General features: G+C 42.0%; 1 protein-coding gene across 1 annotated transcript in view; it reads right to left on the bottom strand.

Annotated features, from left to right (window-relative positions):
• LOC124152861 overlaps positions 1–19,899 on the bottom strand; it is a 171,568-nt gene extending 151,669 nt beyond the window's left edge. The window contains exon 1 of the mRNA XM_048394398.1: positions 19,789–19,899. The gene's annotated coding sequence lies outside the window, so the exon portion shown is untranslated. The remainder of the gene's footprint in view (positions 1–19,788) is intronic.
• Between the last annotated feature and the right edge of the window lie 6,319 nt (positions 19,900–26,218).

Here is a 26,218-nt window from a genome sequence, read left to right as displayed (position 1 = left end):
TGGGCTCCAAGGTCGACGGAGCATTACTTTCGCTTGCAGATTGTATCTTGATATAACACTAAAACATATGAATAAATCAAAACTAAGTTGATTTAATGTTGACTTCAATGTCTATAAAATGAGTTATCCCCTATCGATCCGTGGTGCACATTAACGCAAGAAGAGAACTTCTCTTCGAGTTTTAACGTGTTGAGTATGCTTTTTATAAGACGCTTTAGATTGGAGTTACCCATATCTTCTCCATAATAACCTCTAACTGTTTTCAAACACTCCGGTTAGAATTGGTCCTAGTTGGTATGTGCATTGTCTTAGTTGGTTAGTTGGTAATCGTGATTGTTTTTTGCTTTAATTTCCTCTCTGTTGGATGTCAACTAATGTGGTATAAGGTCTGGTATAAATTAGATAACATCGCGATAGCAGTAAAAAAACACTCTTTACAGGCAGCTAAAGTGCGTTATCAGATAAGAACGCTTCCCCGCTGCGAGGTTAATATATATATATATATATATATATATATATATATATATATATATATATAATGTATGTAGGCTGGAAAAGCAATTTACGTTATCTTGTAAGCTTGCCTTATTTGTACAGTGGGTACCAGTACTTTATTATGATCATCCATTAAGATATTTTGGTGCAGCTATTATATATTGTCAGATGCTTCGGATTATGATAGTTGCTATTGTTGTTTGGTGTTTAACGCTAAGCAATATTCAAGCTATATGATGGTGGTCTGTAAATAAACGAGTCATCGATAACGTCAAACAACACATGTCAAAGTATACTGTACAGTTACAACACATAGGCTATTATGCACAGTTCCGTGTCAAGCCTAAACAGTACAGTAACAAGACGTGTCAAGAGTACACTGTACAGTTACAACACGTGACAAGGCTACACTGTACAGTAACAAGACGTGTCACGAGTACAATGTACAGTTTCAACACTTGACAAGGCTACACTTTACAGTAACAAGACGTGTCAAGAGTACACTGTGCAGTCACAACACGTGACAAGGCTACACTGTACAGTAACAAGACGTGTCAAGAGTACACTGTACAGTTACAACACCTTACAAGGCTACACTGTACAGTAACAAGACGTGTCAAGAGTACACTGTACAGTTACAACACTTGACAAGGATACACTGTAAGTTAAAACACCTTACAAGGCTACACTGTACAGTAACAAGACGTGTCAAGAGTACACAGTACAGTTACAACACTTAGCAAGGCTACACTGTACAGTAACAAGACGTGTAAAGAGTACACTGTACAGTTACAACACGTCACAAGAGAACACTGTACAGTTATAACACGTGACAAGGATACACTGTACAGTTACAACACGTGACAAGGATACACTGTACAGTTACAACCCGTGACAAGGCTGGAGTGTACAGTTACAACACGTGACAAGGCTGGAGTGTTCAGTTACAACACGTGACAAGGCTGGAGTGTTCATTTACAACACGTGACAAGGCTGGACTGTACAGTTACAACACGTGACAAGGCAACACTGTACAGTTACAACACGTGACAAGGCTGGACTGTACAGTTACAACACGTGACATGGCAACACTGTACAGTTACAACACGTGACAAGGCTGGAGTGTACAGTTACAACACGTGACAAGGCTGGAATGTACAGTTACAACACGTGACAAGGCTGGAGTGTACAGTTACAACACGTGACAAGGCTGGAGTGTACAGTTACAACACGTGACAAGGCTGGAGTGTTCATTTACAACACGTGACAAGGCTGGACTGTACAGTTACAACACGTGACAAGGCAACACTGTACAGTTACAACACGTGACAAGGCAACACTGTACAGTTACACCTCGTGACAAGGCTGGACTGTACAGTTACAACACGTGACAAGGCTGGACTGTACAGTTACAACACGTAACAAGACTGGACGCGTAACTGTGCATTACTGCCAATGTATTGTACCTGTACCGCGTACTGTGCTCATGTACGCTACTGCCTCCTATATCCAGAGTTCATGCAATAATCTTGAAAGTTCTTTCTTCATATGCCTTTACTTTTATTTCATAAATCCCGGATTCACTGTTTGTTTGTATCACATGTTGAGTTAGTCTCATTAAGCTTCATACTATATGTTTTCAGATTTTCGCTGATTCGGTAGTTCTCGACAGTTGTTCCATTGCTTGCATTGTTTGCGTAGCCCGTAACAATGTGTCGTCAACACTTGAGGATGATATCATCGACTGCTCATGAAATCAAAGAAGATTGTATGTGACAAAATGCAAACAAGCGAATGACGAATGAGCTGATGTCTTCACTTGTGATCGTCAGGATTCTACCAGGACAGATGAAAATATACGTTACCCCTGGCAGAAACAAGTTGTCTACAATCATTCCCCTAAAAGTGTACTATAAATGAAGTGTTGTGTGGTCCTTCCACACCATCATCACTCCATGCACTATCACACCACACACCATCACTGCACACATCATCACTCCACACACCATCACTCCACACACCATCACTCCACACACCATCACTCCACACACCATCACTGTACACACCATCACTGCACACACCATCACTGCACACATCATCACTCCACACACCATCACTCCACACACCATCACTGTACACACCATCACTGTACACACCATCACTCCACACACCATCACTCCACACACCATCACTTTACACACCATCACTCCACACACCATCACTGTACACACCATCACTGCACACATCATCACTCCACACACCACCACTCCGCACATCATCACTCCACACACCATCATCACTCCACACACCATCACACCACACAACAACACTCCACACATCATCACTCCACACACTATCACTGCACACACCATCACTCCACACACCATCACTGCACACACCATCACTGCACACACCATCACTGCACACACCATCACTACACACATCATCACTCCACACACAAACACTGCACACACCATCACTCCACACACGATCAATCCACACACCATCACTGCACACACCATCACTCCACACATCATCACTGCACACACCATCACTGCACACACCATCACTGCACACACCATCACTGCACACACCATCACTCCACACACCATCACTGCACACACCATCACTGCACACACCATCACTGCACACACCATCACTCCACACACCATCACTGCACACACCAACACTCCACACACCATCACTCTACACACCATCACTCCAGAAACCAACACTCCACACACCATCACTGCACACACCATCACTGCACACACCATCACTGCACACACCATCACTGCACACACCATCACTCCACACACCATCACTCCACACACCATCACTGTACACACCATCACTGCACACATCATCACTCCACACACCATCACTCCACACACCATCACTCCACACACCATCACTCCACACATCATCACTCCACACACCATCACTGCACACACCATCACTCCACACACCATCACTCCACACACCAACACTCAGAACATCATCACTCCACACACCACCACTCCGCACATCATCACTCCACACAGCATCATCACTCCACACACCATCACACCACACACCATCACTCCATATACCATTACTCCACACATAATTACTCCACACATCATCACTCCATATACCATCACTCCACACACCATCACTCCACACACCATCAACCCTCAACACACCATAATTACTCAAAACACCATCACTCCATATACCATTACTCCACACATCATTACTCCACACATCATCACTGCACACACCATCACTCCACACACAATCACTCCACACAACATCACTCCACACACCACCACTCCACATACCATCCCTCCACACACCATCACTCCACACATCATTTCTCCATATACCATCACTCCACACACCATCACTCCACACATTATCCCGCAACACACCATCATCACTCCACACATCAACACTCCACACACCATCACTCCACACATCATCACTCCACACACCGTCTCTCCACACATCATCATCACTTCACACATTATCCCTCAACACACCATCATCACTCCACACACCGTCTCTCCACACATCGTCATCACTTCACACATTATCACTCCACACACCATCACTCCACACACCATCACCCAACACACCATCACTCCACACACCATCACTCCACACACCATCACTCCACACACCATCACTGCACACACCATCACTCCACACATCATCACTCCATATACCATCACTCCACACACCATCACTCCACACATCATCCTTCCACACACCATCACTCCACACACCATCACTCCACACACCATCACTCCACACATCATTACTTCACACATCATCCTTCCACACACCATCACTCCACACACCTTCACTGCACACATCAACACTCCACACATCATCACTCCACACACCATCACTCCACACACTATCACTTCACACATCATCCTTCCACACACCATCACTCCACACACCCACACACTTCAACCGAACCACCCCATCTTTCCTCCATACAAACATGACATTAACACTCATATTCACCATGTGGTATCACCTTGATTAAACAGGTAATCTATTACCTAATCATGAAGTGCCTGATTTAGTTACTCTGAGCAACACAGCGAAAACAAACACAGAACTACCCACCAAAGCATCACCTCTGCCTTGCTTACAGCGCACTGACTCTTCCTTGTAAAGTTATATGGGAAATCGGTACAGCAATAGGGCCCGTCTCGCACCATCACCTGCTGTAGGAAATGAATCCATTCAGTGGTGGGCAGGGAGAATGGTGAATGTTTGTGAGACGCTAATGCGCACTGGGCATGGACCTAGTGTCAACTAGACCTCGATTCCGGATACTTGTGACAATTGATTTTTTCTTAAAAAGGTTCACTGCTGCAGGTGCAAGCCAGAGTTCCGTTTAACGCCGCTTTCAGGTGTTTGTTTGATTCTTGCTTTCCCTTTTTGAACAACACATCCAACCCTATTCCAGCATTATGTCGACCGCATGTAAATAATCTAGTCTGGACCCGATAAACTAGTGATCGATATTGTGAGCAACGATCCACGCGTGGGTGTACGATGACACACATTCAAGGAACCTGACCACTCGATCCATCTGAAGACCTCCTAGGCCCAGAATAGATTGCAGGGGGCTATTCTAACCTTAGGGAGTATCGATATTAGCAGAATATAAGGGTGTTTTACCAGTGATGGGCTGAACATATTGTAAAGACGTAGGCAGTGGAAGCCGGATATTCGGAGTGATAAGCGAATGATTTTACCGGAAGGTTACCTAATCGCTAGTGGTTTTATGGCTTGTTTTCAAAGCGATTGTATGTTTCACATTTTGAGTCCGTGCACAATCACAATAACGCTGCATGTCGTGACCCAAAGCTTCATACAACTATATCTGCTACAGAGCGGTTCGAAAGTAAGAAAAATACCATGGATTAGCAATATCATGACAATGATGACATGTATTGATGAATCGTGTTCGTCTAGATGTTGTTGTTTTTTTCTAATTCAAATGTTATGTTATGAACAGCCTAGTAATCACTTTTGAACAACTAAGAACAAATCAGAGTTCATGTGCGCGTTATCACAACGTTCCGTGGCACAATTGATGTCACGGTCACTCTACAGAACATGTTCCGGCGATCGATTGATGCATTGTTGACGCAGACAAAGGGTCCAAAAACATAAGCTGTCGATGCAATCTGACACGACGGTTCAACTGTAACAGGATATTCAGCATATTTGAAAACAACTCCCAGAGGATAAAAACCGTTGGTGTTCAGTTGTATTGGTTATATCTGCTGTGTGAGCAGAGGACCGTGATGGAAGCACACGATGTCGTTGAACACTGGGGATCAGCAGTTATTCAGTCCGAAAGATCCAATCACACACCAGAGTGCAATAAATCTGAACCACCCCCACACCAACATCTAATCAATCTGAACCACCCCCATCCCCACCCCCACACCACACACCACACACCACACACCAACATCTAATCAATCTGAACAAACCCAACACCACACTCCAACATCTAATCAATCTGAACCAACCAACACCATACAACAGCCTCTAATTAATCTGAACCACCCCCACACCACACACCAACATCTATTCAATCTGAACCACACAAACACCACACTCCATCATCTAATCAATCTGAACCAATCCACACCATACACCAGCGTCTAATTAATCTGAATCAATCCCATACCACACACCAACATCTAATCAATCTAAACAAACTCAACACCACACTGCATCATCTAATCAATCTGAACCAACCCACACCACACACCAGCGTCTAATTAATCTGAATCAACCCCATACCACACACCAACATCTAATCAATCTGAACCACCCCCACACCACACTACATCATCTAATCAATCTGCACCAACCCACACCATACACCAGCGTCTAATTAATCTGAATCAACCCCATACCACACACCAACATCTAATCAATCTGAACCACCCCCACACCACACACCAACATCTAATCAATCTGAACAAACCCAACGCCACACTCCATCATTTAATCAATCTGAACCAACACCCACACCACACACCAACATCTAATCAATCTGGACAAATCCAACACCACACTCCAACATCTAATTAATCTGAACCAACCCCATACCACACACCAACATCTAATCAATCTGAACAAACCCAACACCACACTACATCATCTAATAAATCTGCACCAACCCACACCATACACCAGCGTCTAATTAATCTGAATCAGACTCATACCACACACCAACATCTAATCAATCTGGACAAATCCAACACCACACTCCATCATCTAATCAATCTGAACCAACCCACACCATACACCAGCGTCTAATCAATCCGAACCACCCCCACACCACACACCAACATCTAATCAATCTGAACCAACCTCACACCACACTCCAACGTCTAATCAACCTGAACCAACCTTACACCTCACACCAATATCTAATCAATCTGAATCACCCCCACACCACATACCAACATCTAATCAATCTGAACCACCCCCACACCACACATCAACATCTAATCAATCTGAATCACCCCCACACCACACACCAACATCTAATCAATCCGAACCACCCCCACACCACACACCAACATTTAATCAATCTGAATCACCCCCACAGCACATACCAACATCTAATCAACCTGAACCAACCCCACACAAGACAACAACATCCAATCAATCTGAATCAACCCCAGACCAAATACAACCATCTAATCAACCTGAACCAACTAACACCACACACCAATATCTAATCAATCTGAACCAACCTCACACCACACACCAACGTCTAATCAGCCTGAACCAACCTTACACCTCAGACCAATATCTAATCAATCTGAACCACCCCCACACCACATGCCAACATCTAATCAATCTGAACAAAGCCAATACCACACTCCGACATCTAATCAATCTGAACTACCCCGCACCACACATCGATACCTAATCAATCTGAACCAACTCCACACAATACAGCAACATCTTATCAATCTGAATCACCCCCACACCACATACAAACATCTAATCAATCTGAACAAACCCAACACCACACTCCACCATCTAATCAATCTGAACCACCCCCACACAACATACCAACATCTAATCAATCTGAACAAACCCAACACCACAAGCCAACATCTAATCAATCTGAACAAACCCCACACCACAAGCCAACATCTAATCAATCTGAACCACCCCCACACCACACACCAACATCTAATCAATCTGAACAAACCCAACACGACAAGCCAACATCTAATCAATCTGAACAAACCCCACACCACAAGCCAACATCTAATCAATCTGAACCACCCCCACACCACACACCAACATCTAATCAATCTGAACCACCCCAACACCACACACCAACATCTAATCAATCTGAGCCAACCCACACCACACACTAACATCTATTAAGTCTGAACCAATCTCACACCACACACCAGGCAATCCAGTGATTGACACCATGAGCATCGATGTACGCATTTGGAATACGATGACATGCGTCAACCAAGACAACTCGGATATTCACGTGTGCATGTCTTTACAGTGAAATGTGGTTAAACATGATACGGTCAGATCTTTTTAACCTTATGAACCAACCACTCCAACAACATCAACTCCATTTACACCGCCACATACAGTTGTCCATATATGCCCTACTTTATAAACAAATATCCTTTCATCCGTATGACAAAGATTAAGGGAAAAGGGAACTTCTGATATCGATTTAAAATATATCACATGCGCGACTTGTGTACTCAAAGCAGACACATTGAATATGACAGAAAACCATTTTACGATATTTCTGAAAGAGGAATTCAATCCTCCTGCACTGATGACGCCAATGTCTTTTTACTGAATATCAGCCCAGGACAGGCATATTTGTCATCAGTCATCGTTGTCTCTTGTCATGTCATGGTGGCAGACATTTAAACGGATAAATGCTTAAACATGTAATTGTATGCTTGGAATTAGTTCAATTATTGTTTGGAATGTGATTTTGACTTTAGATCTATAATTAACTGTTTCATCACTTGAAGATTGACTTCAGATAAGTCCTTGAAGGGCTCCCAAAACACGACACTTCGATTTGCGCGGCGAACACACAACGATACCACTCGATATCCTTAAAAGCTTAATGGGGGCGGAAAATGACAAAAGTGAATATTTACCACAAGAGTGGGTGTGAGCGCGTGTGCAGGGAGGGTCGGGGGAGCTCACAAACTAATTAAAAGGAGGATGAAAAGGGCGATTCTGAGAGTTGAAAAATCGAAGTAGCATAAGTAGTAGTAGTTTACGTGAGGTGCAGATGTCACGTTCAAGATTAATACACCTGTAGCGGCGTGCACGCACACATGTCTTTGTCTTCGTTGTTTAACGCCGCACTCAGCAATATTCCAGCTATATCACGGCGGCCTGTGAAAAATTGAGTCTGGATAAGACAATCCAGTGATTGACATCATGAGCATCGATCCACGCAATTGGTTGGTTGGTTTGTGTGTTTTACGCCCCACTCAGCAATATTCCAGCTATATGACGGCGGTCTGTGAAAAATTGAGTCTGGATCAGATAATCCAGTGATTGACATCATGAGCATCGATCCACGCAATTGGTATACGATGACATGAATCAACCAAATCGGCGAGCATGAGCACCCGATCCCGTTAGTCGCCTGTTTCGGCAAGCATAGTCGCTTTTTTGCGGTAAGCATGGGTTGCTGAAGACCTATTCTACCCCGGATCTTCACGGGTCGCATGCAGATGTGTATGTGGCTGCCTGTACTAGTGCTGACTTATGCTGGTTTGACTGAGCTAGCCCAGTAAGATACCAGACCGACGTTTAAACCACGTTTTATCTGAAGTCACCAAGATGCTACATGTACTCTTGATAATCGTATGAACCCAAAACATCACTTTATTTGAAAGGCAGGACAAATCTAGTGGCTTGTGTATGAAGTACCAATGTGTGCCAGACCGACTGTTCGTTATCCCACCCTTCCCATAACGCCCGGTCCAAAGTTACACGTCTCCTTGTTAAGCAGTCCTCAGATTCTGACACGTGCTCTCACTCTATCAATGCTGTTTTGACCAGCAGTCTTTGAAGAGACGTGGCGCCAGTAGGCACCCTGGAGGCTGTCATGATTGGGATGTCTACTTGCAGTCATGATGTACTTCATGGGATAATTAGTGGTTCCGTAACAGTTTAAGCGGATGGGAAAGCACCTGCTACTTCTCCAACAACAGAGTGATACTCTGACAAGTGGTCGACGTATCAGGGATAATGCTTCTCATCATAGCATTACTGTAACCGCTTGTCGTGCAGGTTTCGCATTGTTAATGTCATTTTATTAAGGACCATATCATCGGAGCTTTTGGTGAAAGCTGACAACGACCTTATAGCTGATAGAAGGACTCATGAAAGTAGTTGGTACGCTCGACGAACATGGCTTGGTTTCCATATCCTCATTATTTAACGTTTGAAGCTTAAATAAGTTGTTCTTTCCTTTAATGAGACCAAATTGCTAAAAAATGGCCAAAGGCGTTATGCCACCCTTTGGTACTTTGCAACTCTTGATGTCCAAGACTTCTATATGATCATTGCTCAAAGTGGCGTTAAAGCAAACTCAATCATCATGGTGATGTAGCTTTCTCGTAAAATGGGAAGGTTAATGAGTGAGTGAGTTTTGGTTTGATCCTTCTTTGAACATTACTTCAAGTGTATCATGGCGGGGGTTGGGGTGGGGGAGGAAGTGATGCATTTTTTGTAGGTGTTTGTAAATATTTTGAAACCCACGAGCACGGTTATGGTCCTGACAAGCCAAGAAACATATCCAGGCCTAGTTTCGGATTCGAACACACGGACATAGGTTCCTTGTTAAATAAGGGACGCAACTCCCCACGGTGATTTTCGACGCCTCAGACAACTGGGCTAGGTGTGCCCTAGCTGCCATAATTCATGGAATTTGAAAGGGCAGTATTGTGCACTTTGAAGTAAGTTGACAGTATATGTACTTCCACTGAAGACTTTACAATAAGGTTTAATTCCCTTGAGGTTGCATCAACAAAATATGGGGGCGGTCGGGTAGCCTAGCGGTTAAAGCGTTCGCTCGTCACGCATAAGACCCGGGTTCGATTCCCATTTCTGGTGTCCCCCGCCGTGATATTGCTTGACTATTGCTAAAAGCGGCGTAAAACCATACTCACTCACTCACTCAACAAAATATGAGGAGGTAGCACTTTTTAATCATTTTTTCTTGAAAAAATTGAGTTGATTGTGGAACAGTTTGTCTTTTTCCCACAAAGAATACCAACGAACACAATTGGGTACACATTCAACTCGGCTCTTTTGTAAAAATGAGAAACATAAACTTTGTGTTCATTTTAATAATAAAATAGCCTGCTTCATACGACGCAGCTCATCTTCACATCGATAATCGAGAGTGATTGTTAACAACATTATCAATGAATGCATCTTTTGAGCGTTAATACAATGAGTGTAAGCATACCTGGCATTGGATTTGTTTGTTTGTTGTTTAACGCCCCACTCAGCAATATGACGGCGATCTGTAAACCATTGAGTCAGGACTAGACAATCCAGTGAGCATAGATCCATGCAGCTGAGATGAGATAGCACCAAGTCACGGAACCTGACCACCCAATCCATCTCGATGCTTCGTATGACCACCATAGGTTCCTTGTCAATTCTAACCCGGTATCCTCACGGGTCCCCAGCATTATAACTTGGTTAAGCTCATACGAACGTAATATTATGTCCGCTATTATATTACAAACTTATACAATCCTTAGCACCAGTGTAACCCAAAGAAATTACCAGTCTAGACATGACTACACATCTATTGCTCAGAATCCGATACTTTTCTTTCGTGTTTAAATTCTGAAGGTCATATGGGCAATGCTCAATAATGTATTGCCTTTTTTTCATTTCAGTTTCTTTACTGAGCCCAAATGATAGCTCAATTTATTTTCGTAGCTATTCTTAAAGTTCAAGGTTAAGTCTCCATGTCGACAAGATAATATAGCAAAATGGAGGTCTGTGAGTTTGTCATTGGACATAATGAGGCATATTTTCTACATGACGGAACACTTTATCAACCCATTCATCTATCCTATTGGCAATGTATAGAAATCTCCATGACACAAGAAAAAAAGTATTAAGATAATGGAGCTATTGTAACCAAGAAAATACATAACCGATGAAAGATTCATTCCCTTTAATGTAGTTTCAAATCTTGACAGAGAAAATGAAATTCTGTTGCAGTTTTAGAAACAGAGAAAGGATCGTCTCTGAACTGCTTAACAATCATGACTCTAGCCGCTCGGCAATCCGGTACCTCCACATATGTTAGTGGATAAATATGACTATTATCCCTCTTTTTCGCAGGCAAGGTGTGCCATTGATTTATTGGGAGTTCATGGACTCAAAAGACATTTCAAAAGAGTTATGACAAGTTCTTCGTGGAGGAAATGCCAACCCTTGCTTCAGTTTGTCACATTAAACGCTGCGATCAATGTCCCTTTCATGTCAGTTCATGCCGTTTGTAAACAAATTCAATATAATGATTTTAAACCAGAACATGTATATTCTATGTCAATCTTTTATTTAGAGTACATGATGTAGGCAAATGACACCACCATTGTTATACACAAACCGTCTTGAAAGTAAAGCACTGGACTAAAGCAGTCGTACAATTTAAAATTCATGACAAGCATGGGGTGGAACGCTTGAATACAGAGCTACCTTCATCCAGTCGTGTTGTGCCCAGAAAACTGCAAATAACACTTCATTGAAAACACAGGCCTTCGGTGTACGTTGTCGGTGTTACCTATCTACAGGTAAACAGAGCTAGTCTAAATATACCACTTTGTTATAGAAAAACGATGGAGCGACTCTTTCATTATTGTCATAACATGATAATCCCTATATGCGTAAGTGACAAGCTCTGTGAACAAATATGGCATGTCACCTACAAAATATTTCATCTATTTGCCTTACTCTCTTCACATTTATCATGAGTACATACACCTTCTACATCAAGTCAATAGCAATGACAGGCCCAAAGCCTAATATCTAATCACATATTTGTCTCCTTAAGCGAAATCCCTTTATCCAGGTCCCCCGATCGATGGTGTTTTATCAGATATGTGACTGTATTTACATGCGGTTTGTTCCCGAGATTTGCCTAAGTATCGACCTTTATCCTGACACGTCCTGTATTACATGGGATTTTTTCCTTCTTCATCCCACGACTACTCTGTTCCATTTGCGAGTGTTTGCTGTGCACATAGCATCCCAATGCATGATATTGACGACAAGTGGAACCAATATAGAAATATGGAGGACCAGCGAGTTGCAGGACAATGGGTTACCCAAAAGGGCGCGTATCTGATCTGAGCCTACGCGGATCGAATGTGTCTTTATTCTCAACACGATTAAGATAAAGGGTCGCACGCTTGGTTATGAATGACGATAGATTATCGACGTTGATCTTAGTTAAAATACCTTTTTATACATTTCCTTGATGATCTCAAATGCCACAGGTTATAGAACAGCATGGGTCGTTTCCATAAATATCATTCCATGGATAAAGACTTGCATTTATCTATACAAAATTGTCATTTTAAGCATGCTGTAAGCATACACATGTACACTACTGTTCAGAGCAAAGGTTCCTTTGGTCGCGAAACGAGCGCAAGAATGTCGTGTCGCGGTGGTTGAAAGCAGGGTTAGAACTTAACGCAAAAGCTTTAATTACTAGCCCGGGTAAAGATACAATGCCTCCTAATATTAAAACAATACTGAAATTGGGTATTTGTACAAGCCTACAAGAATCGGTAAAGGTCCGGGCTGGCAGGCCAGCGGTAATTTCTAACTACGATCTAATTGGGCCGATTGTTTACTCCCGTGCGCATAAAATGGTCATATCGAACGCGGCGTGAAGATGTTACGCTCCGGTCGCATTGGGGAGGATTGGGTGGGGGGAGGGGGGAGGGCTTATTATACTCTGAATAAATCACATATGCCTTGCATTGTATAAAAATAGTATAATAGACACTTTTCTTGCAGACAGTGTTTATTTGGAGATCTCAAATTTTGAGTTTCAACTTCTTTTTATTAATCTGTGATCTGACCAAGACTGTCAAAGCTGGGATGGCATTGAGAACAAACGGCAATCTGGCACCTTAAAACCAGATACTTTGGGCAAAGGGGTCTCGTCAGTCTTGAGTGGCTGCTCTTCAACGAGAAGGAAAACTCTCATTGCTGCCTTAGGGCTGTTCCAATTCATGGGAAAGGCTTAGGGAAATCCAGAGTCGGAATCCCTAAGACATTATGCTGTTGTCTTCAAAAACCCTACGGGCAGTTCTTGCGACGCCTCTGATACCAAGTAGTATTTTGCCCTTCCTGTGAATCTATCAGTGAGACATGAAGAGCGAGGACGTGTTGTATGGACATCAAGCTACATCAAGGACGAGTTCCATTTCTATGCTCGGCGACGTCAATGAAAGAGTGGGCACTTACCACGAATTCTGCTCCTTCTGCCAGGGACAGTATGAAATTGCCAAGATGAATGAAGAGGCACAGCTTCTCGAGTTGTGCACACACCACTACCTGTGGCATCGATTCCTTCTTCCGTACTAAGCCCCGGCACAAGGTGTCTTCAAGACACCGCGGTCAAGGCACTGCCACCAGCTGGACCTGATAATGACAATTGTGTACCTTTGTTCCCCAAGTTCCTTGGTCTGCTCTGGTCAGATTGTAGCCAAAGAGGATGCACAACACTAAGCTGGGGGGAAAAACACGAATCAATGTCAGCAAAACCTCACACCCACAGAGATTAGACTCCTTCTCTGGTGACCTGAATGGTTATCTGGTTACAGAACCTCAACTGGGAGATGCGAAGCAAAGATGGGGCCATCTAAGAGGCTCTCCACGCTTTACTGTCAGCCTTTAGGAACACATGGGGGAAACTCATGATTGCCTTAACTCCTGCGAGCTCATCCCTGTCACTGAGGAAAGGGGCACAGCACTAATAGAATTCAAATGCTACCCCTACCAGAAGACCCTGCAAGCTCTCAGAACAGACAGAAGCAAATTATAGAAAACAGCAATAACATCCGCAATTGACTACTTGCTGCAAGTTTGCGAGGGAATTCAATTATCAGCTGAGGATGGGATCATCCAAGGTTTGTACGACAGCATCAAGAAAGACATCAGTCCAACTCAAAACAAGATGGTGCCCCTGAAATCTGGAACGGGCAAAATGATCAGTGACAGAAACACGAGGATGGGTTGAACACTACTCAACTCTACTCAAGAGAACACAACATCTCTGACTCTACACTGAAAGTCAAATAGCTTCTACCAAGAAATCCTTGGTGGAGGAACTGCGCAAGGCCATCAAGAGGCTGTTTTTCGGGTAAGTGCTCAGACTGCAGAGGATCACTCCATTGGCGGTCATTGTGGAAAGGGGCTCTTGCTAAGCCACCTGTATTGAACTTCAGTGTCAGAATTGGGAAGTGGGTGTGGTACCCCAGGACATGAAAGACTGTAACATCGTTTTCTTGGATACAAACAAGGGTGATAGGTTGCGTTTGCAACAACTACATCTGGATCTCTATGCTGAAAGTTGCAGAAAAGCTCTTCACTTGTGTGGTCCTGAATGGACGACAGAAACCCTCCGATAGGGTGTATCCCGAATTAGTGTGGATTCAGGTAAGAAGGATCAACGATTTTATCGACAGATGCAGAGAACAGAAGCAACCAACCTGTGTCGCATTCATCAACATCACAAAAACCCTTTGACAGTGTGTGCCAAGATTGGCTTCTCAATATGACCCAGTCACTCCACACTGACTTGAAAGGAAGCATGCAGTTTGATAGCTTGTCCTCTGAGGCTTTCGACATGAGTTCACCTACCACACCTCAGCCTATTGGATGCGGAGATCAACAGGCGGGTCGGGATAGTCTGCCAAACTGATGAAGAGGGAATGTTGGAGAACAGCAAGCTGACAACCCACACCACGATTGTTGTCTACAGAACCTGCGTCTTCAACACATTGCTGTAGGGCAGCGAGACTTGGACACTCCCTCTAGACAAGAAAGGAAACTGTACGCCTTCATATGCACAGCCTGAGGCGCATCGTCGGCGTTAACAAGACCTTCTGTTTTTAAAAAAAAAGCATTGTGAACCTGTTTATGTTGAAAAAGAAATTGAATTCCTTATTATTGAGAAAACAAAGTCTCACTGGTCCCCTTTATTTCTAGTTCCGGGGGATAAAACAGTGGAAGGGGTATTGGCTCCTTGATGGTTATTCGATATACCTGTAGCTAATAAAAGTTAAACTTCTTGGCCAAATTACCTTGTTTTGACTTTGCCAATCCGAGGTAGTGGTGCTGTTGCCAATTCGCCTTTGGCACCGGAAATCGCTATGTGGAGTAGCGTCCCTTGGGTACGCCCCAAAAAAACGAATCCTGTTTCGATTCCCGGATCGCCCTGTTTCTTGGTTTGTCAGCACCATACTTGTGACTTTCACCAAAGTTTTAAACGTCGAAAACCTGCATCACTTCGGGCTCTCCTAGATTCGGATTCGTACCGATTATGATCCTTCGTTCTCAGTACCATACCCGTACTCGTGGGTTTCACAGAATAGTTAGCGGCTGTGATGTGCTTTAGTTTGGCCTTTAGTTCCACACATGAAGCTGTGATGACTGGATTTTACTGAACAACGTTAAACCGGCGTTAAACCAAACTTACTCACTCATTCTACGATCATTCGTATACTCTCCTATGCAGTATTCATACATAGATATTCAGGTTTGATAGAGTGTGATGATCTTGCTTTGTTGAAACGTTGGGAGGCGCTTGTCCTCAGAAATGCACTTGTAAAGCTAAGTGTAGTTATTTTAGATCGTTCGGTAGAAATTCCAATGTCCAAGAGTATAACAAACAGGAAAAGCTTCCGACGTTTCAGAGGAAAGATATAATTGGCATTCTTCTGGCATTTTCGAACGTGGTTTGCCTATACTGCGGAAAGCGGAAACCAGACGGATAACCTTTGAAAGTTTAAAAGTTCCGGATAAGATGACTAGTTACTTGGTTTTCTCACGTGGTGGGGTTTGCTGTTATTTTGGCTGAAAATAGTTATCGTCCTAGTTGATGTTATTTCATCGTTAACATTTTACACGTGCAACATGTTAGTTATTTCTGCGTTCAAAATTGAAATAATAAATTAAATATATTTGACATTCACTACATGTACACTAAATTTTCCAAACAAAGAATATGTGTTTGATGGTTGTAATACAATCAGTCGCGGGGGTAGGGTAGGGTGGGGTGGGCTTGATAGGGGTTCAGAGGTGAGAGGGGGGCGTTAACGTAGCCTTTGTATTTAAAGCGTTTGCTTGTCACACCGATGGTCGGGTTCGATGGCCCAGATGGGTGTATTGTGTGAAGCCCATTTGTGGTGTCTTCCGCCGTGATATTGTTGGAGCATTTCTATAAGCGGCGTCAAATCATACTAACCCACTCATTCATGTTAGACACTCGTTGCACAGTAGAAGCAACGGACAATTTGTAAAGGCACAAGAGTGAGTGAGTTTGGTTTAACAGAACTAATATATTATCACGAGTCAGGTTGTCTGCAAAATAAGTCTTTGACGTTCACCAATTTGGTGAAATCCACGAACGCTGGTAAGGGATTGTGCTTAGGCTGTATCACAGCCCCTGAACCCTATTATTGTCCCTCCCGTCTCCTTTTGCTGTAATGCTATAGCATTTATTTAGGCAAGTCTAGATTTTTCAAAGGTTTGCAGTTCCCAGTTCCCATCTCACTGGGGCTCCTTTTCATTTTAAATGTAGTTTCTATCAAAATTATATATTTTCAGGGACTAATTATAAGCATAACTCTAGTATGGCTCTTACAAATCTCTAAATATAATCAGAACTTACCGGTATACGAACCCTCAAGCAAAGGTTCCTGATGGACGAACTCTGCACAGCGAATAGCAGTTTCTGGGGCACCCGAGCCACCAATAGCTTCACATTCGTGGCGATATAAAGTTATCGATCAATACACCAGTGATTGTTATAACACGATGCCAATGAATCTACACAGTGCAGAGTCCATAGTGTCATGCACAACAGTTTAATATTTGTTTTATTTCCAACACCTTTGTTTATGTGCACGTCATGTAATGTTTATAGCGCTTGCAACCCAATAAATTAGTCGACAGCTGCTCTTTGGGAATTGCCTTTGAGCTGTAATTTTTATAGGTCCCCATATTAATGTAATACACAGTAAAACGCCTTCGGAGCATGTAGATTTAATTTCATCTAGGTGGCAAGCAAATGGTCGTCTGTGTACTGCAGTCTCGACAGTTTAGAGGCATCACTGGGGAAAGACGTTCCAACGCCGAACCAACACGTCATTCAGCTGTATAGATGTGCAACTGGACAATATTAAAAATAAGACATTTGAAAATGTCCCTTCAAGTGACAATATCAATATCAATATCAAGTAGCAGCACACGGCGTTATTGCATATATCGAATGCTAAACGATCTAAGTCTACTTTGTGTGCCATCACCATATTAATCATTGTTTTTGTCAAAGCCAAAGTGTCTGCATGTGTTGTGTTCATTTCATTTTATCCTCCAAACATCAAGAATCGGGGGTTCATGTTCAGAATAAACATATTTATATATATGACAATAAATTACATGGTCGTAAAACTATTGAACTTTACAATGCTTCCTAAAAAAAGTATTATTAGTATTTGCAATCATTGTAGACACGTTGTGTTATGGATATGTTGTTCGAACGCATAAGACGCTTATAATTAAATTAATAAATTAATTAATTAGGCCTATTACAATTGAAAGGGGGTATGTACAGTGATCTGGATTTAGCAAAAGCGCTAAAGTTAAAAAATAGTTCCACTGTAGATTCATATTATGTGTCCTCATTAGAAATACATGAATTGTCTTAGTCGCGATATATACTGATTTTTTTTGTATGTGATTAATCTCCTGTTCATGTGAAAATACCAAATAATATATAATGTATAAGTATCTACACTTTCAATTTTTTTCGTTTCCGTAATGAAATATAAATTTACACTTTTTGCTAACCCCTCCGCGCAAAAGTGCAACTTTTGTCTTTGATATATTAACATTAAGTTTCTAAAGATTACAAGACTCATAAACTGCATTTAACTTTTTTACAGATTTTCGTGACTCGTTGCCATGGTGCCGGTAGTTATATAGCAAGTTAGCAATTGCAAAAGCAGTGTCATATACTCATCATATTTATATTTCATACTAATTCCCCCACAACCTTTGTCAAGAAGAAATTCTTAAAGTCATTAAGGTACATGGAGAACCACTATGGGGATCAAGTATCTCCTTAGCGCACTACTGAATTGCAAAAGAAGAAATTGGACAGTGTATCGTTGCGAAGAACGCATTATCTTAGATTATTATACATATTTTTAACGGATCTGTAGAAATTGCCGTCTATATTTTGCATGATGTTAGCGTATGCCAAACCACATCCTCATAACATTGTCGAATGCTTTTGAGAAATCTATAAATGCAAAGTACATCTTGCGCTTAGAATTGTTTTAAAATTTGTGAAATCATATGTAACACACATATTATCTATGATTGAGATGTTTTTTTCTGAGCCAGGCCTGAACTGGATTTAATACATTATTTGATTAAAGAATGTTTTCGAGCCTTGGGTTGAGGATACGTGAAAATACGATTCCAAAGCAGCTTATAGATTGTAATACGTCCATATGTGTTAGGATCTAATGGGCTACTCTTTTCGTTATACAGTAAACTACGGTTAAAACGAACTCAAAGGGGCGGCTAATTTTAGTTCGTTATAACCGTAGTTCGTTATAGGCATATATACAGCATTTATACGACAAATGGCCGGGACCAAGAAATAAATTCGTTATAACCGTAGTTCGTTATAAGCATACATACAGCATATATTCGGCAAATGGCCGGGACCAAAAAATAAATTCGTTATATCCGTCAGTTCGTTATAAGTGTGTTCGTTATATCCGTAGTTTACTGTATACTGGTCGAATTATGTGCGTTCACCACGATATTCCCGGACGATATATACCAGTAGTGAGCACTAAATTAAAGAAGGATATGCAGAATGGCACCATTATATCAATGGTATCAATCATATAATCATTTTCAATAATTACATTTGTAAGTCAATACCAGCTGACTTACTTCGCTTTAGTTTCTTGATAGATTTCCATACTTCTTCTTGGGTAATTTCCGTTTTCAGAACTGAACTATCCTATGGAGGAGGGGACTCAACCCCCCAATGGTACTAGATTTTGTACTTTACCACGAAACTGTCATCCCAAATATATCATTTTGTATCACTTTCTAAAAGACAGTGTGTATTCATCGTGTACCTATGACCATAACAGATTATACAAAAAAATGCAGGGAATGCTTTATAGTTTCATGCAACAGTTGCACACTGATGAGTTGCGGTGTACTATTACATCAATGTAAAGCAACAGTCGTGACGCCAAATGCACCCTAGTTTTATGAACTAACACACGTCATCCGATACAAAGGCGACATATTGTGAGGGAATTAAGGATTAATTGCATCGATATAAATTGCAACGCAGTGCGTGTTTCAGTATTAGTGTTAGACTCAAAAGCCCTGTGTTGAATATGTTACTTACAGTCAAGGGTTTAATGGAACGTCCGAAACTGTGTTCGGCGGTTTAGCGTTTTGTATAGTTGTATCAATGAAGTGCAGAGTACTTATGGAATTCAGCCAGGGAATTAGTTTGGTAATTACGTCTCTTATGATCCACCTATCAACGTAATATCATTAAACAAAGCATTTCAAAGTTTGCATCATTGCGTGTGTTTGAGCATTCAATACAACAATAGGGCATCTGTTCACTACTTTCGTTGCTGACAGCTTCCTTTTCAAGTACTCTCCCATCGCTGCCAACACCTGACATTCAAACTCCAGTATTGTCCACGTTACCACTGTTACTGTCCAACTGCTTCCCATGCTACACTAGTTACTGGTAGTTGATACTCCAGCTACACCACTATCTACACTGCCCTCGTTGGTGAGGATGGCACAACAGCTCAACTTCTCTCTACACACAAAAAAGATGTAAGACGACCCACTGGGTCCACTGCTGTTTGCATTATCCTCGCTACTGGTAGGGTATATTCAGTATCCACTGCTATCTACATTATCCTCGTTACAGGCAGATGACATTCTGGTTCAACTACTATCTTCATTACCCTCGTTACTGGTAGAGTACATTCTGGCCCCACTGCTATCTACATTACCCTTGTTACTGGTAGAGTACATTCTGGCCCTACTGCTATCTACATTATCCACAGTACTTGTAAATGACATTCTGACCCCACTGCTATCTACATTATCCTCGTTACTTGTAAATGACATTCTGAACCCACTGCTATCTGCATTATCCTCTTTACTTGTAAAAAACATTCTGACCCCACTGCTATCTACATTATTCTTGTAACTTGTAAATGACTTTCTGACCCCACTGCTATCTACATTATCCTCGTTACTTGTAAATAACATTCTGACCCCACTGCTATCTATATTATTCTTGTAACTTGTAAATGACTTTCTGACCCCACTGCTATCTACAATGTACATTATTCTCGTTACTTGTAAATAACATTCTAACCCCACCGCTATCTACATTATCCCCAGTACTTGTAAATGACATTCTGACCCCACTGCTATCTACATTATCCCAAGTATTTGTAAATAACATTCTGACCCCACTGCTATCTACATTATCCCAAGTATTTGTAAATGACATTCTGACCCCACCGCTATCTACATTATCCTCGTTTCTGGTAGAGTACTTTCTGGCCCTACTGCTATTTAACAGTATCCTCGTTACTTGTAAATGACATTCTGACCCCACTGCTATCTACATTAACCTCGTTACTGGTAGAGTACTTTCTGATCCCACTGCTATCTAACAGTATCCTCGTAACTTGTAAATGACATTCTGGCCCCACTGCTATCTAAATTATCCTCGTTACTTGTCAATGACATTCTGACCCCACTGCTATCTACATTATCCTCGTTACTGGTAGAGTACTTTCTGGCCCTACTGCTATCTAACAGTATCCTCGTAACTTGTAAATGAGATTCTGACCCCACTGCTATCTACATTATCCTCGTTACTTGTAAATGACATTCTAACCCTACTGCTATCTACATTATTCTTGTAACTTGTAAATGACTTTCTGACCCCACTGCTATCTACATTATCCTCGTTACTTGTAAATAATATTCTGACCCCACTGCTATCTACATTATTCTTGTAACTTGTAAATGACATTCTGACTCCACTGGTATCTGCATTGTTCTCGTTACTTGTAAATGACATTCTGACCCCACTGCTATCTGCATTATTCTCGTTACTTGTAAATGACATTCTGACTCCACTGGTATCTGCATTGTTCTCGTTACTTGTAAATGACTTTCTGACCCCACTGTTATCTGCATTATTCTCGTTACTTGTAAATGACATTCTAACTCCACTGGTATCTGCATTGTTCTCGTTACTTGTAAATGACATTCTGACCCCACTGCTATCTGCATTATTCTCGTTATTTGTAAATGACATTCTGACCCATTGCTATCTACATTATACTCGTTTCTGGTAGAGTACTTTCTGACCCCACTGCTATCTAACAGTATCCTCGTTACTTGTAAATGACACCCTGTTACATCCTCGTTACTTGTAAATGACATTCTGGCTCCACTGCTATCTACATTATCCTCGTTACTGGTAGAGTGAATTCTGACCCCACTGCTATCTAACATTATCCTCGTTACTTGTAAATGACATTCTGACCCCACTGCTATCTACATTATTCTCGTTACTTGTAAATGACTTTCTGACCCCACTGCTATCTACATTATCCTCGTTACTTGTAAATAACATTCTGACCCCACTGCTATCTACATTATTCTTGTAACTTGTAAATGACTTTCTGACCCCACTGCTATCTACGTATACATTATCCTCGTTACTTGTAAATAACATTCTGACCCCACTGCTATCTACATTATTCTTGTAACTTGTAAATGACTTTCTGACCCCACTGCTATCTACATTATTCTCGTTACTTGTAAATGACAGTCTGACCCCACTGCTATCTACATTATTCTCGTTACTTGTAAATGACATTCTGACCCCACTGCTATCTACATTAACCTCGTTACTTGTAAATGACATTCTGACCCCACTGCTATCTGCATTATTCTCGTTACTTGTAAATGACATTCTGACTCCACTGGTATCTGCATTGTTCTCGTTACTTGTAAATGACATTCTGACCCCACTGCTATCTGCATTATTCTCGTTATTTGTAAATGACATTCTGACCCATTGCTATCTACATTATACTCGTTTCTGGTAGAGTACTTTCTGACCCCACTGCTATCTAACAGTATCCTCGTTACTTGTAAATGACACCCTGTTACATCCTCGTTACTTGTAAATGACATTCTGGCTCCACTGCTATCTACATTATCCTCGTTACTGGTAGAGTACATTCTGACCCCACTGCTATCTAACATTATCCTCGTTACTTGTAAATGACATTCTGGCTCCACTGCTATCAACATTACCTTCGTCACTGGCAGATGACATTCTGGCTTCAATGCTGTCTACATTATCCTCGTTACTGGTAAATGACACTCTAGTTCCAGTACTCTCCACGCTTCGCTTGTTACTATGTGAATCAATTAGAAGCATTTTCTTGACACTGCAACCACAATTATTGCAATAACGAGTGTTACAAATCGGAAGGAATAATTATACACAAATCAGAAGTATAATTACGTTTCATCACTAATATGATAATGACATCGTTTCAGTTCTTCTTTTAATGACGTATCGCGTTAATGGGAACACACTTAGTAAACTCTATTCTCAAAAGAAACATCTTTCACGTCGAATTCCAACATGCCTGAAAAAGGTCCGACTTTCCCTGAAGTAAAGGCAACTCACTTAACTCACACTCAAAACGTCCCGTGAAGATCCGGGGTAGAATAGGTCTTCACCAACCCATGCATGCCGTAAAAGGCGACTTTGCTTGTCGTAACATCCGACAAACGGGATCGGGTAGTCAGGCACGCTGACTTGGTTGATGCATGACATCGTATCCCAATTGCGTGGATCGATGCTCATGGTATCAATCACTGGATTGTCTGGTCCAAACTCGATTATTTACATATCACCGTTATTTCGTTGGAATATTGCTGAGCGCGGCGTTAAACAACAAACAAACAAAACAACCATCAAATTGAAACTGTATCCGATTACACATATCTCGATATCTTTCTTGTGGTTTCAAGGACTTCGGGGTAATTAGGTTTCAATAGACATCCAGTCGTGAAATGTGTATATAGTATATACAGGTCAACAGATAAACGAATATGTAATTGAAGTTCAATTGGCGTATTTGACGAAATATAAACGTGGGCGATATTGCTTAATGCGCACACGACAACTGTGACTTTGTTCATCACGGGACTTAACAATGATCGCAAGAACAAAGACTACGCAAAATGCATCATCATAAAATGTAAAGGGTTATTACAGTAAATATTCTTTATATACGTCCACATATTTGATCATATAATAAAGACCACTTTCAATTTTCTCTTAGCCTGCGAGGAAAATAGGTGTCTCAAATCCAATTTTTAGAGACATAAATAGATTAATAGTCTGCCTCGGATGCTAATCGAAATCCGAGTTTCTCATCCCTAGGGGAAGCCATTTAATCATCTAATTCAATTTTCCGTATCAACTTGATATGTGTATTGACAAACGAGAAGCTACTTTTATAGTCTATAGATTCCCCATAAGAGACACCTGGATCTGATTTAGTTACATCCGAATTTTGGCCGATTGTCTTGAAGGTTAGGGTTACCAAAGCGTATAGAGCTGCTGACAAATTGTTTTGCATTTACTGTCAGATTCCTATAGGTGAGGTGAGGTGAGGTGAAATTGGGTTTAACGTCGCGTCCAAGATTATTGCACTTATATAGCGACGTGCATGCACGTGTATGTGTGTGTGTGGCTGCTTGTACTAGTCCGGACTGATGCCGATTTATAGTGCTAGCTCACTGAGATACCATGCCGCAGTTTAACATGAATACCCCACTCAGACACAGTATACTGACTCCGAGCCGACCAGTCCTTGTTTAAGCCCCTTAATGCCGAGCGCCAGACAGGGTAACAACAAGTACAATCTTTTAACGTCTTTTTGTATGACGCGGCCCGGGATCGAACCCTGGACCTTCCGCTCTCCGGGCGGACGCTCTACCACTAGACCACGGAGGCGGTCTAGATTCCTATAGAGTTGTGGGCACACCATGGTTTCCCTCCTGTGTTTTGTTTCCTGTTTTCGATGAGCGGTTGTGCATGCCCGTGCAGTTGTGCTGCACGAGTCAGGGTGGAAGCGAGCGAGTGAATGTTGTAAAATGCCGTAATCGGCATTGTCCCACGTGTAACACGATAGTATACGCTTGCTTTGGAAGGAAATCAGCTGTAAGAGAGATTGATAGTGAGAACAACGAACCACACGCTGTATACCCCACCGCTCAATGTGATAGAACTTTATTATTTTCTTTTGAGACGAACTATGAGTTGATCCGCACGCCAGAAACCTTGTGGGTTCGAATCCCGATTCGCCCCGATTATGTTTCTAGGTTTGTATGCACCATACCCCTGCTCGTGGGTTTCACCGAAGGGGTAAACGTCTAAGACCTGCATCACTTCGGGCTTTCCTCCCACATTAAGCTGACACGCTGCGATGTGACTGGAATACTGTTAAAAGCGGCTATAATCCCAACTCACTCACTCACTCACCGATTTGGGGAATCGACCCCGGGTTGTCCATGTGACGAGCGACCGCATTCCCCATTAGGCTATCCTGCAGCCGCCGTAAACAAAAGAGTGAGTGAGTGAGTTGGGTTTAACGCCGCTTTTAACAGCATTCCAGTTATATCGCGGCGTGTCAGCTTAATGTGGGAGGAAAGCCCGAAGTGATGCAGGTTTTACCACCTCGGTGAAACCAACGAGCGCGGGTATGATGCTGACAAACCTAGAAACATAATCGGGGCGACACGGGATTCGAACCCACAATCATAGGTTTCTGGCGTGCCCAAGTGACGCAACTCTGCACAGCGAATCCCAACTCACTCACTCACTATTAGTTGACCCTGTATGGAGTGCAGGGAACAATGTCTACTCCCGGATACCTACGGGAAGGTAACGAGGGCATGTGGGAGTGGGTGTCTTTAGGCCTAACAATAAGTATTGATGAGTCATATAAGAAATAAAATGTATATCACGACCACTGTAAACATATTTTGAAACCACCAAGTGTGTATCAATCAGGTTAAAACATGTGTGTGCTCTTTTCCCTTGTGAGTGACAATCAACTTGAGAATCGAAATATAAATTTCTGATTGATAGTTAAGCATTATTTCTACCATCCCGAGTGTGTTTTATTGCGCGTAGCATTTAAGTGTCATTGGCTATGAATGATTTCTACATGGAAACAACACAATCAGAGGGATGTGACGCCAAATTGTAAACAGGCCACAC

This window comes from Haliotis rufescens, unplaced genomic scaffold (assembly GCF_023055435.1).
Source record: "Haliotis rufescens isolate VD_foot unplaced genomic scaffold, xgHalRufe1.0.p SCAF_13, whole genome shotgun sequence".
Lineage (NCBI taxonomy): Eukaryota > Metazoa > Mollusca > Gastropoda > Lepetellida > Haliotidae > Haliotis > Haliotis rufescens.
This window is presented reverse-complemented; position numbering and strand designations above follow the sequence as displayed.